Source organism: Cricetulus griseus (assembly GCF_003668045.3).
Source record: "Cricetulus griseus strain 17A/GY chromosome 1 unlocalized genomic scaffold, alternate assembly CriGri-PICRH-1.0 chr1_1, whole genome shotgun sequence".
Taxonomy (NCBI): Eukaryota; Metazoa; Chordata; class Mammalia; order Rodentia; family Cricetidae; genus Cricetulus; species Cricetulus griseus.
Window position 1 is genome coordinate 218,916,867 of NW_023276807.1, and position 16,652 is coordinate 218,933,518.

Consider the following 16,652-nt stretch of genomic DNA (forward strand, 5'->3'; position numbering starts at 1 on the left):
AGGAGGGGACTAAACCCTTAGAGTTCAGGGAGAAGTGAAAACGCTGACATGCTCTATGACTGATAACAAATGTGAGTGTGATCTTCAGCTTTCCCTTCTGACTCTATCCTGTTGATGCTCTCTAGCCTGTTGGTTTCTAAATATTTTTAATGCCTCAGACATTCCACTTTTTTATTTCTTCTGATAAAGCCATTCCCCATCATCATTGCTCCTAAGTGGTTTTTCTAACCCCAAGTCTTGCTTGTTTTCAAAGCATCTGTCATCACATGTTTCCTCAAAGTGCTTCTTGTCTAAGTGCTGTCCATTATCAGAAGTCCCTATGTGAAGCAAGTTCAAAATATTAGGCCTCAGCCACCTCCATGTTTTCCAAGCCTTTGCTTCACTTTGGGGGTCCTAGCCTTGTGTAGTCTGTCTCAACGAGTAACCTCTCACTCTACAGGTCAAGCCCTGCTTCCACAAACACTGGGAAAGGAAGAGTGCATTTGTTCAGACACACAGACATTGGTCACAAAGTCCTGACTCACCCATGTATTAGGCAGATACTAATTAACTACTTCTGTGCTTGGCTAAGTTTTAGACTTGAAAGATAGATATGGCAGGGAATAGAACAGATAAAAATCACTACCCCCAGGGAACTTATACTATTACTTCTTCGATGCTCATCCTTCTTTTTGCCCACCTATGCATTTGTCGAATTTGTTGATCATGGTGTGCTGCCTCAGCTTGTTGACTCTTCTGCCATCTGTTCAGTAGCCTTGCTATTCTACAAATTTGATGAAGATCATTGGAGGTCCTGGCTCAGTGTCTTTAGTAGTTGCTCACTGAGTAGCTAGGTAACTTTTAGGTAGTTGTATAATTAAATAGGTCAATAGATTGAGCTTTAATGCTAAGCTTATTTGGGTTTCTTTTCCCATTGCTGGCAAAAGTAACTTAAGGAAGGAAAGAAGGGTTTACTTTGGCTTATATTCCCAGGCTTGCAGTCCCTCGTGGCAGCAAGAGTGTGTTGCATCCATAGTCAGGAAGAGATGATGATAAGAAGATGGCTTGTGGGTTTTGGGATTGAACCCCAGTCATCAGGCCATCACGCTAGCCCTACTTTGTCTTTTTTATTCAGTTTGGACTGTTGCCCATTGGATGATGTTACCCACATTCAAGTTTTCCCTCCTCAGTTAAAGCTTCCTGGAAGCAGCTACAGAGACATACAGAGAAGTTTATCTCCATGGTGAGTCTAATCCAGTCAGGTTGACAGTGAAGATTAGCCATCCCAGTTATGCATTATACTAAGAGCTACTCAAAGTGAACTTAGGTAGTAGGTCTAGTTTCAACAGAAAGAAAGGTATTTTCTGATGCTAACCAAGAGCCTTTTATCTCACAGGTCAGTGTTGGTGTGCTGCTGGAGTGACACAGCCCAAGTCCCTAAGTACCCTCACTAGAAAATTGAACCTAAAGTCAATCCAGTCTGAATGTAGTCTCTAGTCCTAGAAAATACAGAGTATAGAGGAATTACAGGCTTAATGCCCCCATAAAGAAAAACAAAAGTTCAAATGTGGGACAAAGCTCAAGACAACTGACATAATTTCTACAATAAGCCCTTGGTGTGGGGGAAATGAAGTAGTAGAAAAGACAGGATGCTGTATATAGAGAGACCCTACACAACATAATAACCAGGTATCTGTGGGAGTTTGATTGCAAATGTCATTAGAACTCACATTAGATGACTGAAGTCTGATTCTTAAGGTGTCTGAAGTACTAATACTCATTTTGTTTTGTGTGCTGCTAGTGTTGTGGTTGTGTAAGGTGGTGTCTCTGCTTCTTACTGGTGTTTATTTGCTTATTTTTGTGGTGCTGGGCATCAAACCCAGGGCTTTGTACATACTAGTTAAGTGATCTACCACTGAGCTATATAATACACCCAGAATTTTGAATGGCTTTTTAAAACTTTAAGAATTATTGCAAGGAGTATGGGAGTGTCTTGGTTAGGTTTTTCTTTGCTGTGAAAAGACACCATGACCACAGCAACTCTTATAAAGGCCAACATTTAATTAAGGCTGGCTTATAGTTCAGAGGTTTAGTCCATTATTGCCATGGCGGGAAGAATGGAGATGTACAGGCAGACATGGTGCTGGAGAGGAAGCTGAGAGTTCTACATCTGGATTGGCAGGCAGACATGAGACTGGCTTGAACATTTGAAACCTCAGAACTCAGCCCCAGTGACACACTTCTGCCAACAAGGCCACACTTCCTAGTAGTGCCACTCCCTATGAGCCTGTGGGGGCCATTTTTATTCAAACCATCACAGATTGCTTGTTAATTTCTTTTGCATATTTAAACATTTTTCAGATTAAATTTGTTTTACAATTTTTTGTTTGTTTTTATTGTTTTGAGACAGGCTTTCTCTAGCTGCCTTGCAACTAGCTCTGTAGACCAGGTTGGTGGCCACCATGCCTGGCTTTGTTTGTTTGTTTTAAAAGATATATTTTAGTGATATGTTCTTTAACATTTTTTTCACCCTACCAAAGACAGCTTAATTACTTTGTGTGGTAAATTTAAAACATTGTGATCTCCTTAAGACAATTTTGGTCTTTGTTATGCTTATTAATAATAATAGAAGTTGGGAGGTTATGATTTTGATCTCACTTGGAATATAATGCCTAGTCCTTTGAGCACTCTTGAGTCCCTAGAGATCTAAGAATCCCTGCTTTCAATCATCATGTGACTACATAAGACAGAGGTAAAGTGTGGAAGGGGAGTTCCTGATTCTTCATGGGCCTCTTATTTCTGGGAAGTATTGTTATGTGGGATCTGGCAGAGGCAGAAGTTCCCAAATTGGAGCTATTTTAAAGGTAGTACTTTCTGTTATGAAGGGTTGGTATGCAAATCTTTTCCCCACCTGGAATATTCAAGCTCAATTACTATCCCCATACAAGTAAAATTTCTTCTGCCTGGGGTAACACACTGAGTGTCTTTGGTCTCTGCATAGCACTGTGTGTGACAGATGGAGCGTCCACTGCCAGGGGACCGGCTGTGCTTAGCCTGCAAAGCCTCACCTTCAGTCATCCTTATGTGCCTCTAGAGGGCATTACTTGAGGTATGCAACCAGCTTGGGACTTGCCCCAGAAGCTTCTGAATTCAGCACCTTCCTCTGCCTGCCACTCACCTTTTTATTTGCTCCTTTATTTGGAGTTATGGGCCCTCTTCCATGAGCACTTCTTTCACAGTAGAGTACAGTGGTACTAAGTATGTCTAAATTTTCCTTTGACACTAGAGGAACAATGCCTGTTTGTCACGTTTAGATGCCCTTATGTATGTCATATTTTCTCACTTGCTCTTTGGCCAGCACAGGCATGGCTAGTGCTAAGGTACCATGTCTTCTGGCAGACATGTTCCTCTTGTTGCCCTTCAAAAGTGCACTTCCCAGCAGGTAGAGTGGTAACAGGTAACAGGAACTCTTCCTCACCATAGGGCCTCTCAGAGGCAAAACTGCTCAGCTGACCCTTGTCTAGGCAGCATCCTTTGAATCCTTTCAGTAGAGGTTGCCAGGTTGCTCAAGTCTCTTATGCCACTTAGCTCTCAGAGTGACTGACAGTTTTATGACTGAACACAGCCTTCGGAAAAGGAAGGCAAGGTCCAGTGAGATTAAACTTGTTTAGTCTATGAATCAGGATTGAAAATTTCAGGCTGTGCTTCTGAGTGAAGACCTGTCCACTCACCTGCTCTGGGCTCTGCTTCTTACTGGGGAGTCTGGGACCTGAAGTAGATGTGAAGAGTCACCGTTAACTTTAGCTAGTCAGATGCTGCCTAGGTGTGTTGCTGTTTGAGCATAGCAGGCCTTTGGCGAACCATCTGGTTTCTTTGCTTTCTCTCTGCCCTGTTTCCCTCTATAGGGTAAGCCATGATTGCTCCATGAGGGTAGGAAGAAGTCACTGACTTTTGTTGATGCTGTTTTTTGTTTTTTTTTTTTTTTTCTTTAGCTATTTGGGTTTTAGTTTAGTGTTATTCTGTCTTTGTTTTCTTTTCCCTACCCATGGGAATTTTATGAGTTGCTGATGTTCTACCAGTGAGCTACATCCCAGCATAGTTTGGCTTTGTTTATTATTTGTCTTTTTGTTTGTTTGTTTTTGAGACAGGGTCTCCCTGTGTATGTAGCTCATGCTAGCTTTGAACTCACTATGTAGCTTAGACTTGCCTCAAACTTGAAATCTCCCTGCTTCTACCTACTGAGTGCTAGATTATAAGTGTGCACCTCTGCCTGCCCTTGCTAAGAATTTTGAATCCCGAGATTCTGTTTTTCAGGAGCAGTGCTTTCATAAATATGTCTTGTCACAATCCTGCTAAGCATAGACAATAAATCTGAAGCAGAAGAAACCTGTCCAAGGATTCTATAAGGTGCAGATGTCTTATTAAACTTAGGCTTGGCCAGGTTTCTGGTCCCTGTACTGAGTAGTACAGGCCCTGCTAAGCCAAGCGCCTTGCCTTGGTTGTGGGAAGGCTGGGAAGAGAGTGGTGCCCTTTGTTTTTGAGACTAGTATAGAATTAAGAATTCCTACGTGTTCCCAGCCGGATCATGTAGGCTAACACCATTCTGTTTCAGTTAGCTGTGACCAAGAAAGCCCAATTTACTAATCAAACTGCTCTTAGTAAAAGAGCCACGGAATAGTCTGGCATTGGGTGGTGCCCTGTGGTGACATCTGATCACATTGATACTCTTCAGCTGCACAGCTTTGTTTCTATGTTATGCTGTCTACAGTCACAAAACCCTAAGAATAGCACCAAATCCTGTATTTCAGGCTATTAGGTATAGTACTGTGTAGGGAGAAACCTCAGTGACAGCAGAGGTGGAAGAATGTAAATCAAATCAAAGCTAGGTGTGTGTGTGTGGGGACAGTGGTGGGGTTAGATGAGTCTTACAGACCAGAAATACCCAACAAATGAGACCATACAGTATCAAGACCAGGGGTGTTACCATTTCACAGACCTTCATCAAAGTCCTCTGCCCTTCTAGTCCTATGACCTTCAGGAATTCAACTCTAGGCTTCATTGGTGAGTCAGAAATGCTAGCCTAGCATTGTCTACTGGGGTCTTCATTCAAGCATTATTAGAAGTCACCCTAACCAGAAAAACCTGTTTGCTCAATAATGTTCCTGTGGCCCATGTTCCCACCCATAGTTTTTGAAAATAGTGTCTTCCCTTGGCCTTCTGCTAAGAATGACTCTTAGCTCTGTGCTGTGCTTGTAGATACCAGGCCTCTCTGTCTAGTCACATTCAGGGTCACTCTGACACACCACAGTTGAGAGAGACTGCTAGGATGACAGAGCTGCAGAGCTGTCTGTCCCTTGGATTTGGCCTCCCTGGTTTTTGCCTTCTATGGGGGCTTCTCAGGATCTAGTCCTTGTCAAAGCCAAGTGGGTACTGAGGGTACGGCCTAGGCATCTCTTGTGGTAGACACAGAAGGTAGAATAAGCTGCTTTGTAGAGCCAAGCTGGGAAAAGGAGGGAATGGAGTGACACTCTTTGTCTGCCTGACAGCTCTCAGGCCTCTGGGAAACCCTTTGCTTATACCCAAAAGCCACAGCACTGACACACTTGTGTGCACACACCCTTTGATCTCGTCAGTTTTACTAGTCATCATTGCTTGGGTTTCAAGCTACCAACATAAAAGAATAGGCTTGTAATAAACATTTAACTTAGTGAGTCACCCTGCCACTTTTTTGACTATTTCTTTTGTCTAAATATAACAGAATAGTATTTTTTTTTAAATGACAACATTAGGAAACTTTTCTCCAACTACCATTTTTATTGAAATAGTTTAAATATGCTACAGCTTGCAAGTTTTTAAGAAGTAGAAGTCATCATTTATAATTCCTTTCTGTAAAAGTATATTTATGTACAAACTCAGTTTTTTTTAAAAAATCTGTGTCATGGAAGGGCCACTTCTTACAAATAGCAGAAAATGATATGTAAATACAATACATGTCTGAGCATCATTAATCATAATTACTAGGTTAGAGGCAAAATGCTCTTCGTCTGGAGGGTCTGCCAGGAAGAGATTGACCTCTTGAGTGATGGCTATGTTTCCTACAGATCATTCATTCTTCCTTGTGCACAGATTTAGAAACTGAGGGTGTCTTCTGGAAAGCTGGCACCAGGTGGAGCTACTGAGTAGTGACATTCACTGCTGCTAGTTCATGGCAGAAGAATCCTCTGGTGGGCTGATAGACACTTAAATATTCAGTCTCTGCCTTAAGTGGACAGGTTGACATTTTTAACTGACTTCTAGGACACTGATGTGTGATTGCAGAAACACAAATTCAAAATGATTCCTTTTCCTTGGTTTAAAAATAAAAGATATTTACCCCTTTTGAGAGTTTCAAAAACAGCAGATGAGCTGAAAGGGATTGATGTCAGCTTTGTGCAGTTTGTTACCAGCATGCTGTTCCACACATCCATGATGATTCAGCTTCTCAGTTGCCTGCTTGCCGTTTGAACTCAGGAGCCCTCGCTACTGGCTGGACTGATTAAAATAACTGAGGTATCTTTTTTTCCTCATTAATAATTTTCATTGTGGAGCTAGAGGTGTAGTTCAGTTATTAGAATACTTGCCTAGAATGCATGAAGCCCTTGAATGTAATCCCCACCACTCAGGAGGTAGAGGCAAGAGGACCACACTGTAGATGAGCATGTGTTTGGGGGTAGAGGAAGATTGGGATTAGATCAGCTTCAGTTGAAGCTGTGGCCAGCTCTTCCTGTCGGCATTTCTATAGGACAGGGTCTCATACCCCCATCTTCTATCCCATGTGTCCCATGGGTGGTAGCTGTTAGTAAGCATACACTCAATTAACAAAGCCATATTGCAGCCTTCTTAGAGCCTTTTATGCATTAATAAACACAGCCCTTCTCCCAAACTTCATTTAGCTATCTGACTATAGAACCTTTTTTTCTTTCTTTTTTTTTCTTTGGGGGGAGGGTGCTGGGGGGGGCTTCCTCATAGGATTAAATTGTAGAAAGTTGTTCTGGGTGACAAAGGGAGAAAAAAAAAAAAAACACTGATCAAGAAAAAGGAATATAGGCAGAGAGACAGATGGTTAGAGACTGCAGTAAGCTGGCTTGTTTTGTTGCACTTCCCATGCCCTTGCATGGTCCAGTAGTCCCCCATATCTGATGAGAGTATATTCTGAGACACCAGTGAATATCAGAAACCATGAATAGCACTGAGCCTTGTGAAATGTATGCTATGTCTTTCCTATATGACCTAGAGGTACTGGACATAGCCTGTCCTGGGTTCCATGCCCTAGAGTATTTTTACAACACCCTGCATGTACTTAGGAGCCATTATTAAATAAATAAGAGTTCTTTAAACACAAGAGCTGTGATACTAGGCAGTTGATCTGATAACAGAAACTATTACCTGGGACTAACAGGTGAGCAGCAGCAGCATATATACCATGTACACACTGCACAAGTCCTAAGCAAGATTATATGAGATGTTATCACACTTACTAGAACTATGAAGCTTAAACTGGAGTTTTCTGCAATTTTGAATTTAATATTTAGGTAAAGGGATTATTGTAGGTGGTTTGGGAAAATCTAGAACTAACCAAATAGAACAGCAAACTGCAAAGCGTGCCTAGTTAGCTGGGTGTCCATTGTTTTTGTGAGTCTGTCCTCCAGAAGACAGACTGATGCCAAGTGAATCTTAGATAAAGGCTGAAACACAAGGTCATCAGTCAGTGCAGTGCCTGTCAGAGTTTTCACACTAATCCCCACCCGGGTTAAAATTCCTTTGTGCTCCACATGGTCCTGGGGGCCCTGGGCCTTCAGTCCTTGGTTCTTTGACTTTGTGGTGAAGCTCTTCTCTCCAAAGCTGCCCACTGTTTCAGGTTTTGCCCAGATCTGCTCAGAAGCCCCTCACCCAAGCGAATGGGTCATTTCTGTGCATTACTGTATGCTTCTGTGGCCATCAGTTTCAGCTCTATCCATCTCCCATCGCGTTCCCAAAGTGAACACTCCAGCTTTGCACCTGTGACCCTCTTCTGTGACTGTAAGAGTTTATCTTAAACCTCCTTTAAGCACTTAAAGCAATTGCTTTGCTTGTGTTTTATTGTACTGATTTTCTGTTCAGATGAGAGGGGCTGAAGCTTAGATACCAGGAGGGATGGGTGATGTTCATAAGTTTTTGTGGTTCTTGCTTCATAGTAACTGTCATATTTGGCCCTCTGTAGCATAGACTTTCATGTTAAAAGTGAGGTCACTTTGATTTTAATGTTGACCAACTTCAGTGACACAGTGTGCTTTGAAAGTGTCGTGGATTTGCCCTGTTTTCCCATAAGTAGTGAATATAAAGTAAGTCTAGGGTAAAGCGTAGTTTTTCCATAAGGTGACATTAACTGCTGGGCATTTTGGTTAATAGCTTCCGAAGGGCGCCTTTTGCTCCTTTGAGTATAGGAGTGTTGTTGTGGGAGCCGAGCCAAGACTTTGTAGCAGTTAAACTAGAGAAATTTCTGTGCACTTGCTTGGCTGAGGTAGAGGTTTGATATCCTTTAGCCCTGAAGATTTAAGGCAACAACAACCAAGTCTCCCTGTGCAGCTCTGGCTGGTCTGGAACTACCAGGGAGCCACCTGCCCCTGCCTCCTGAGTGCACCTCTATGCTTGGCTAGAGGTTTTTTGTTTTGTTTTATAAGTCTTGTAGATCCAACAGACTTTCACTTTGATATTAGCATTTCACCCACCCAAATGACTTCTTGTAGCAAATTAATCTTAGAATTTTACGTTTAGAAAGTCAAGAAGCTCTTGAATTTTATTTTCCTGATTCAGTGAGTATCAGTTTTCCCAGTAAGTTAACTGGAAACATGTTTATTTCCCTCCTTTGTCATCATCTCTCTTCAGTGGTGTTGAAGTCCTGACTTGGACAGGAAGCTTCTCAGTAAATACATTAGACAGCAGTCTCTCTGTTGCTGGGAAGAATTCAGAGCACCTTTCATGTGGTGTTATTAAAAACTCAGCGCCATCTTTACAAAATTGATGCACTAAGATTAGAACTTGTATTTGAAGGCACTATATCACTAATTTAAAGTCCTACCAACCAAAGGAGTTCTTTGTACATTCTGATTCTGTTTTAGCCTTAAATCTATACAGAATGACGCTAACTTTGTGAATAGCATAGCCTTTCTTTGTAGGAGCTATTTGTGTGGATATTTATAGGATCTATAGTTTAACTTTTTATTTTATTACACTTAAGTATTTATTTATGTGTTTATTTATTTGTGGTGAAGGCCCATGTGCCATGGTGTAATGTGCAACTCAAGAACAACTTGTAGGAGTTGGTTCTTTCCTTCCAGTATGTGGGTCCTAGGGTTTATACTCATGTCCTCAGGTTCAACAGCAAGTTCCCTTAGCCACAGAACATCTTGCTAGTTCAGAATCTATATATTCTGTTATATTTACAATTAAAATTCAAATTCTTAGAAAAAAAAATAACAAGCAGTCAATGAATTGCGATACCTTACCAAGAATTGAACATTAACAGTTCCTAGGAGCTGACTCCTAAAAATATTTCTCCATTTGCCACTCTATAACTTTATTATTTTGTGTGTGTGGATTTTAATCCACTTAATAATTTGTGTGTGTGTGTGTGTGTGTGTGTGTGTGTGTGTGTGTGTGTGTGTGTGTGTATGTATATATGTATGTTTGTATCTATGTAGTTTATATGTGAATTGGAGTTTGTGTGTATTTGTGCATATTTGTGCCTGTGTTTATAGAGGCTAAAGACTGATATTGTAATGTCTTCCTTGACGACTTTTCACCATTGGAGTTCCAAACTCAGGTCCTCCTGCTTATGTGGTAGGCAGGCATTTTACTGACTGAGCTATCTCCTCCCTAGCCTGACTTTCTCATTTTCAAAGGGAAAAATCAATAACAACTATTTCGCTAATGGAAATAATTGCTAAGCAACTATCAAGTCCATTTTTAGCTTATATTTATTTGCTCAAATTTAAAGCCATTCCTAAATCTTTGACTCTAGTTCCCATCTCCATGTCATGCAACGCTACTTTACACACCCCAGGTGAATTATTTGCCTCTTGTTTGAATCTGTTACAGGTACTTACTGCAATAATGTTTGTTTAAAGATTATCTGAAAGTAAATCTGTCCAAGTACTAAGGAATATAGGGAAAGTGCTCATATATGACTCATGCTATCATGATTTGTAGCAGCATTAACTATGTCCATGGCACTGCTTTGAGGGTGATGCCCTAGGCTAACTAACTTATGTCCTACTCTTCGTTTCCCCTTTAAAAGTCAGCTATTTTTGGTATAGCTGCTAAAGTTAATGATGAAAATAAACACCTTTATTCCAAAGGTGTGTCCTTTCTCTTGCATCAGCTCATTTGAAGTTTTGGGTAGGAAATGGTAATGATATGGTCAAAACTTTTGAGCATACTGAGCTTAGAGTCCAAGCTTTTGGCTCTTGCTTGACATGATAATAATTCATTTGAAAGTCTCTATGGACCAGCTAACAGAGGATTGTGTAGATAATGTAGACAATATGCTTGTTAAATGGTGCAGGCAGATGCTCTGAGATACATATTTGAGGTCAGGAACTACTTAGAACTACTTGTACTTCTAAGAGGCTTCCAAAGGGAAAAGGCCTTGCTTTCATTATTCTCACTTTTATCTTACCTGTAGCAAAATGCCAGCATGCAGTAGGCACTCTGCGATTCAGATGAGGGTAGGGGCACATGTGGCAAATGTATGAGGATGAAGCTGCCTGGATGGTCCAAGCTGGGCTGTGCTGTGGATCGTGTCAACTTTCTGCAGTAATGTGAGATGCCTAGCAGGAAAAGGTGAGAGTCATGGTGTTGCCATATGAGAGAGATGTTACCTCATCCTCAAGTTGCCATGCCACAGTGCTGAAGTGTGTGCATAGACTGTGGGCACCTTCCTCACAAGGGCTTGCCTTCCTCCAGCAGGCATTGTTGTTCCAAGCAATCTAGAAAGAACAAAGGGTCATGGAGGACTTTCCAGAAGAAGCAGACCCTGTGCATCAGGGGAGTTGGAAGATCATTGTGGAGGCTGTGGTGGCCAGATGTACCCAGCTGAGATACAGAGCACTAGGAACTGGCATGAAGGGCTGGTACACATCTGCCAAGTCTAATTTTCTAGATCTCAACTTAGTTGCCCTTAATCCAGAAGCTTAGCCTCCAGAAGAAAGATATTAGCCAGTGTCTATATTCCCTTTGATATCCCCAGTGAAGGACAGATGTTGTTCTGCATAGTAGAGTGCCTAGTTTCTCCTCACAACGACATTTACAGTCCTCTATGGTAGAGACTGAGGAAAAGGATGGGTGTCTATAAAAGCCATGGGCCGCCAAAGTTCTAGCCAACCTAGAAGACTTAAGTAGGTCCTAGGCAGAGATGTCAGCAGCAGAGCTGGCCAGGTGAGATCCTTTGCCTGGTCCCTTCCCCTCATTTTGGAGCCTACATTTGCGTTGTATGTGGCTAGCAGGTCCTAAGCCCATCAGGGACAACCACAGGAGTGAAACTAAAGCCTCCTGAGTAGAAATAGCTCAGCAGTCTTTTTTTCTGGCTAGCCTCAAACTCACAGAGATCTGCCTACCTCTGCCTCCCAATCACTGGGATTAAAGGCTGCTCACCAGTCTTTTTTAAAAAGGTTGATTTCAGCATCAACCTGAAGCCTGGATCCTAACTGTAACTTGAATGACACCTGTCACCTGGATTCTTGAATCTAGTTTACCAGCTGGCACAGCAGGAGTGGATTTGAATTGTAGGTGTGTTGAGATACTTATCTCATCCCCAGAGTGACTGACTAGGGTCTGGAGCAGCTAGTATCCCTGCCTGGTCATCTACAACCGCAACTAGAACCAGCTGGATATCGCCATGCTGGAGGCTGAGTATACACATGCATACATGATGAGAAGGACTAGAATCCACTATAGGATTTGGGGCAGGGGAGACAGCTTGGTGTCAAAAGAGAAGAGAATCTTTTTTTAAATTGGTTTTGTCTGTGGAGGTGGATGTTGCAGGGTGATATTTCTGAGAACTGTAAGACATATGCTGAGGAGCTTAGACCACCCTCTTTGCCTGAAGTTAGAGGAACTATGGAGTGGTGTCTTAGGGTTTGTATTGCTGTGAAAAGACACTATGACCACAACAACTCTTATAAATGAGATAAACTCTTATCTTATAATAGAGGCTCGATTACAGTTTCATAGGTTTAGTTCATTATCATCATGGTGAGAAGTATGGTGGTGTGCAGACAGACATGGTGCTGGAGAGGTAACTGAGAGATCTACATTTGGATCTTCAGGCAGCAGAAGGAAACAGACTGTGTGTCACACTGGATGTAGCTTGAGCATATGAAACCTCAAACATATCCCCACAGTGACACACTCCTCCAAGTCCACACCTAATAGTGCCACTCCCTATGGGCCAAGCATTCAAACGCATGAGTCTATGGGGGCCATTCCTAGTCAAACCACCACAGGCATCAGAATGGCATGATTGATTTTTGTATCTAAGGAAAGTGTTTTTGTCTGCAGGAATGGGAAGAGAACATGCTAAAGGAAGTCAATCTGCTTTAGAGGCAGAAGATCCCAGAGAGGTATTGGAAACTGGAATCAAGGTTGTAGCACTGAGTTAGAGTAGAACAAACTAGGGGATCCTGGGAAGACGTGAGTGATAGCAGGCTGGTAGCTTTGATTGCACAAGTAGGGGCTTCTCTCAGAGGGGACTTCCAGCCAAGACACAAACCCCAGCTGGCTAATATGCTGCCGGGCACTTGAGGTACCTTGGCTTGCTTGTCATTTGTATTACATTTGCTGTTGACTTTGAGTTTTTTCATTTCACTCGACTGAGGATAGTGTAGGGGAGGCTTTTCCCAATGTTTTCCATGTCTTCCAGAGCCCTCTCCTATGGTGTTGTGTCTTCTAAGTGAGGCACCTCTGTCTCACTTGAGGACTTCTTCCTGTCCTGAGCCAGATTTCCCTCAACCTATCTTGGTCCCTGCAGACATAGGCTTAGGCTGAATCACGGACAAACCTTGAGAGAGAGATTGGTATTGAAACTTGAAAGTGAAATACCAGCAGTATTGGTGTGAGGGGCAAAGGGAATGGCTATCTTTAACTAGCTCTGACACAATGGCCTGCCCCTGCCATTGCCCATACCTAAAGGCTGTTGTCCAATGGAGAGAGTGCTCTGTCCTAGGCTTTTAGGGTTTACCCCCCACCCCCACCCCATGTATATGTATATGTGTGTGTGTATGTGCACGCATCTGTGCTAATTATTTTTATTTTATGCATGTGTCTGTGTGTATGAGTGTCATATACATGCAGGTATCCACAGAGTCCAGAAGAGGGCGTCAGATCCCCTGGAGCTGGAATTAGTTACTAGCAGTTGTAAGACACTGAACTGGTTGCTGGGAACTTAAGGTCCTCTGGAAAAGTAGTAAGTACTCTTAACTGCTAAGCCAACTCTCCAGCCCTACTTACACAATTTTTGTTTATTTTGTGTGGGAGTATGTGCACATGTAAGGGGTGCTTGAGCACCATGCCAGAGCATAGAAGTCAAAAGACAGCATGCAGGAGTTACTTCTTTCCTACTGTGTGGGTCCCAGGAGTTGAACTCAGGTTGTCAGGCTAGGCGTCGGGTTTCTAATTACTTGCTGAGCCTTCTCCATGTGTTTTAATATTGAGTACCCTGGTATAACTAAAACAGTAAATGTCCACTCTTGAGAAGTCACAAGCTATACCAATTTGTGAGGAAGAAGAAAATCCTGTGATGCACATAGCCAGAGACAATGGTTAGAAGCTTTGTGTAACCGCATGTGTAGTAGTGATGGCAGGTACCTATCTGTCCAGAAGCAGAGTTGGCACTGACAAGCTGTTAAACATCTGGCTTTAGGCACTTCAAGTTTTGTCTGTTACTCAGCTGAGGCATGTTCTCTGTGGTCTTCTTGCTCTTTGAGTCTATCCCCAGCATGCTCCTCACTTGCCCACTGCAGCCTATGCAGTGTGGGCCAAGTTATGAGTAGTTTCTAGAAGCCTCTGTTCATACTGGTACCTGTTGTCATTATAGAGTGTTGCAGTGGGAATTTGCCAAGTAGATCTTCCATACCCTTACCACACACAAAGGCCACTGCTGTGTGAGGCAGTAGCTGTGCCAACTAGCTGGGTAGTGGTATATTTCAGCATATGCATAGAGCAAAAGTCCCATTTCCTTAAATCTGTAGTTTTGACAATTACACCTCACAGATCTGGACGGAGCACACCTACCCCAGTGTCAGTTCTTTCTTCTCTGTATCAGGTCCTTGAAGTCCCTCTCTGAGTGGTGGGAACGATGCCCCTTTACTTCCCCTCATGCTAACTGCCAGAAGGGCACCTGGTCACCCCTGGAAAGAATATCCAGTGAGCTGGACAGGTGTGGTGGGTACTGGGCCTGCCCCCACCCCAAAGGCTGCTCTGAGTGGCTCTGCGTTTCCATCCCACCTCTGCTTTCATCCTTTGGTATTTCTCCCCAGCCCTACTCTTCCCAATCTCTTGGTTCCCTAGAATTACATAATATTCCTGTTCGGATCAGTTCCTGTTTTGCTGGGGAGAGGAATTGTGACTCTTTCAGGGAAAACCCCAAAGCTGGCTTCAGTAGAGGCTGCTGTGGCCAGTGCATGATCTCATAAGGGAAATGCAGCCCCCCATCACCGGCCTTACTGTTCCTGTCTGAGTCAGCGCACAGATGGAGCTACCGTTGTGTGTCGAGGTGGCTCCTTAGATCTTCTTTCTGCTATGAGTCTACTGGTCTGTACTCCTCAGTTATGGGCCCACCACACTGTGACATGTCCAACAGCCAGGGATGACTTTCACTTGGCCTCCATGGAGCACTCTTCCCCTGTGCCATCCACCAGACTCTGGTCACTACTACAGAGGGAAGAGTAAATAAGCCTCCATGTACACATCTCCCAATGTAATCAGGCTCCTTCCAACTAGTCTTACACACATCCTCATTATTTGAAACTATTGCTACACATCATAGTACATTGTCATTGTCTACTAAGATACAGATTCTTGGAAGGGGAGATTGCTTCATGCAAGCATGAAGGCTAGAATGTGAATTTCCAGAATCCATGTAAATACAGGTGGGCATGGTCTGTCTGTGATTCCAGCTTCAAAAGGGGACCCCAGAGTAAGCTGACTAGTGAGGATGATTTCATGTTCTTCTCTTTTCTTTGAAATTTATTGTTGAAGGCTATTAAGGTTCTTTGTCTTCAAGAATTCCCCACATTCTGGATTTTTGTTGAGCTCATCCTCATAGTGTCCTTTAATGTCATCACTTTTTGAAGGAAGCCTATGTGGAAACCTGTATCCGTTTTACCATTTGTTTCTTTAATGTGGCTCTTTGCAATATATAACTGAAAAGGTAATCAGAGATGGTAATTATTAATAACTGGTATGATTGATTCTGGAGTGATAATGCCAGATAGAAAGTATGAATAAGCTCAAAAGATAAAGACGCTTGCTGCTAAACATGATGACCTGAATTTGGTTCCTGGGATCCATGTGGTGGGAGGAGAAAACCAACTCCTTTCTTTTGACCTCTACATGCACACACACGCGTACAAATAATAATAAATATTTTTAAATTCTTTTTTTCAAAAAACAGCACTTAGGGAATGATTAGGGAAGTGTTGAATTAAAATCTGTACACTTTTGTCATCAATATACATACTCATTGCCTCTTTCATCCCCACAAATACATGCAAAATAACTGTTGCCTTGAGAGATAATTCACTCCCACCATAGTCTTTAAAATGATTGCACAGCAGAAAGGACTTACTGGCTTCTGGGTGCTGAGCTAGTGGGGGTAGAATTAAGACAATGTACCAGGGGATCCAGCGTTAGTAGGGAATTGGGGTGACTGTTCTATGTCTAGCTTCAAGTCCTCGTGAACAGTTTGTTGCCCTCTGGCTCTTGCATACAGGTGGTGCAGTCCGAAGTGTGATGAGGATGGAGGGCAGGGGCATAATTGGGCAATGAGGGGAGGTGGCTGCAGTTGAGACAAGTCCTTAGCTGTTCCAGATGAAGCTCTTCAGAACTTGCCAGGTTCCTAGATGAGCCTGGCCTTTGTGTCCCTGCAGTGGCTATCCACTTCATCTGTCCCTAGGAATAGAAGCTGGCCTGCGCCAGGGTCTATTCCCAGGAAGATCTACTGTTGAACTCTGTGAGTCCTGGTGAGTAAACCACCATTGAAACAGGCTGGTGGGGCCTGCCCATGCTGCAGGCAAGCCGAGAGATTTGGGAGGGTGGGATCTCTTCTGAGACCCATCCTGCTTGCGCTTTCCTGGCCCTTCTCACCTGGGAAAATTCATGTGGGAACTGTGCTGTTTCCCACCTTTGTGATATAGGTCCTGTGTTTACCAAGAAGACTGATCTGTATGGTATGTGTAGAAACAAATGTCTAAAACCAATCATGTGAGAGAAGAGATCGCTTCCCACTTTGCAGATAAGGCCTTGACCATTCGCTTGTCAGATCCAGTTGCCCCAAGAAGCCCACCTAAAGCTGAAGGTTCTCTCTGCCTAGCACATGCTAAATGACTCACCCTACCCCAGCAGGTGATAGTCAAGTCACTTAGAAAGCTCATGGAAAC

General features: G+C 42.9%; 1 protein-coding gene across 3 annotated transcripts in view; it reads left to right on the forward strand.

Moving 5' to 3' along the window:
* Positions 1-16,652, forward strand: part of Pinx1 (PIN2 (TERF1) interacting telomerase inhibitor 1) — a 64,318-nt gene that overhangs the window by 26,668 nt on the left and 20,998 nt on the right. The window lies entirely within an intron of this gene.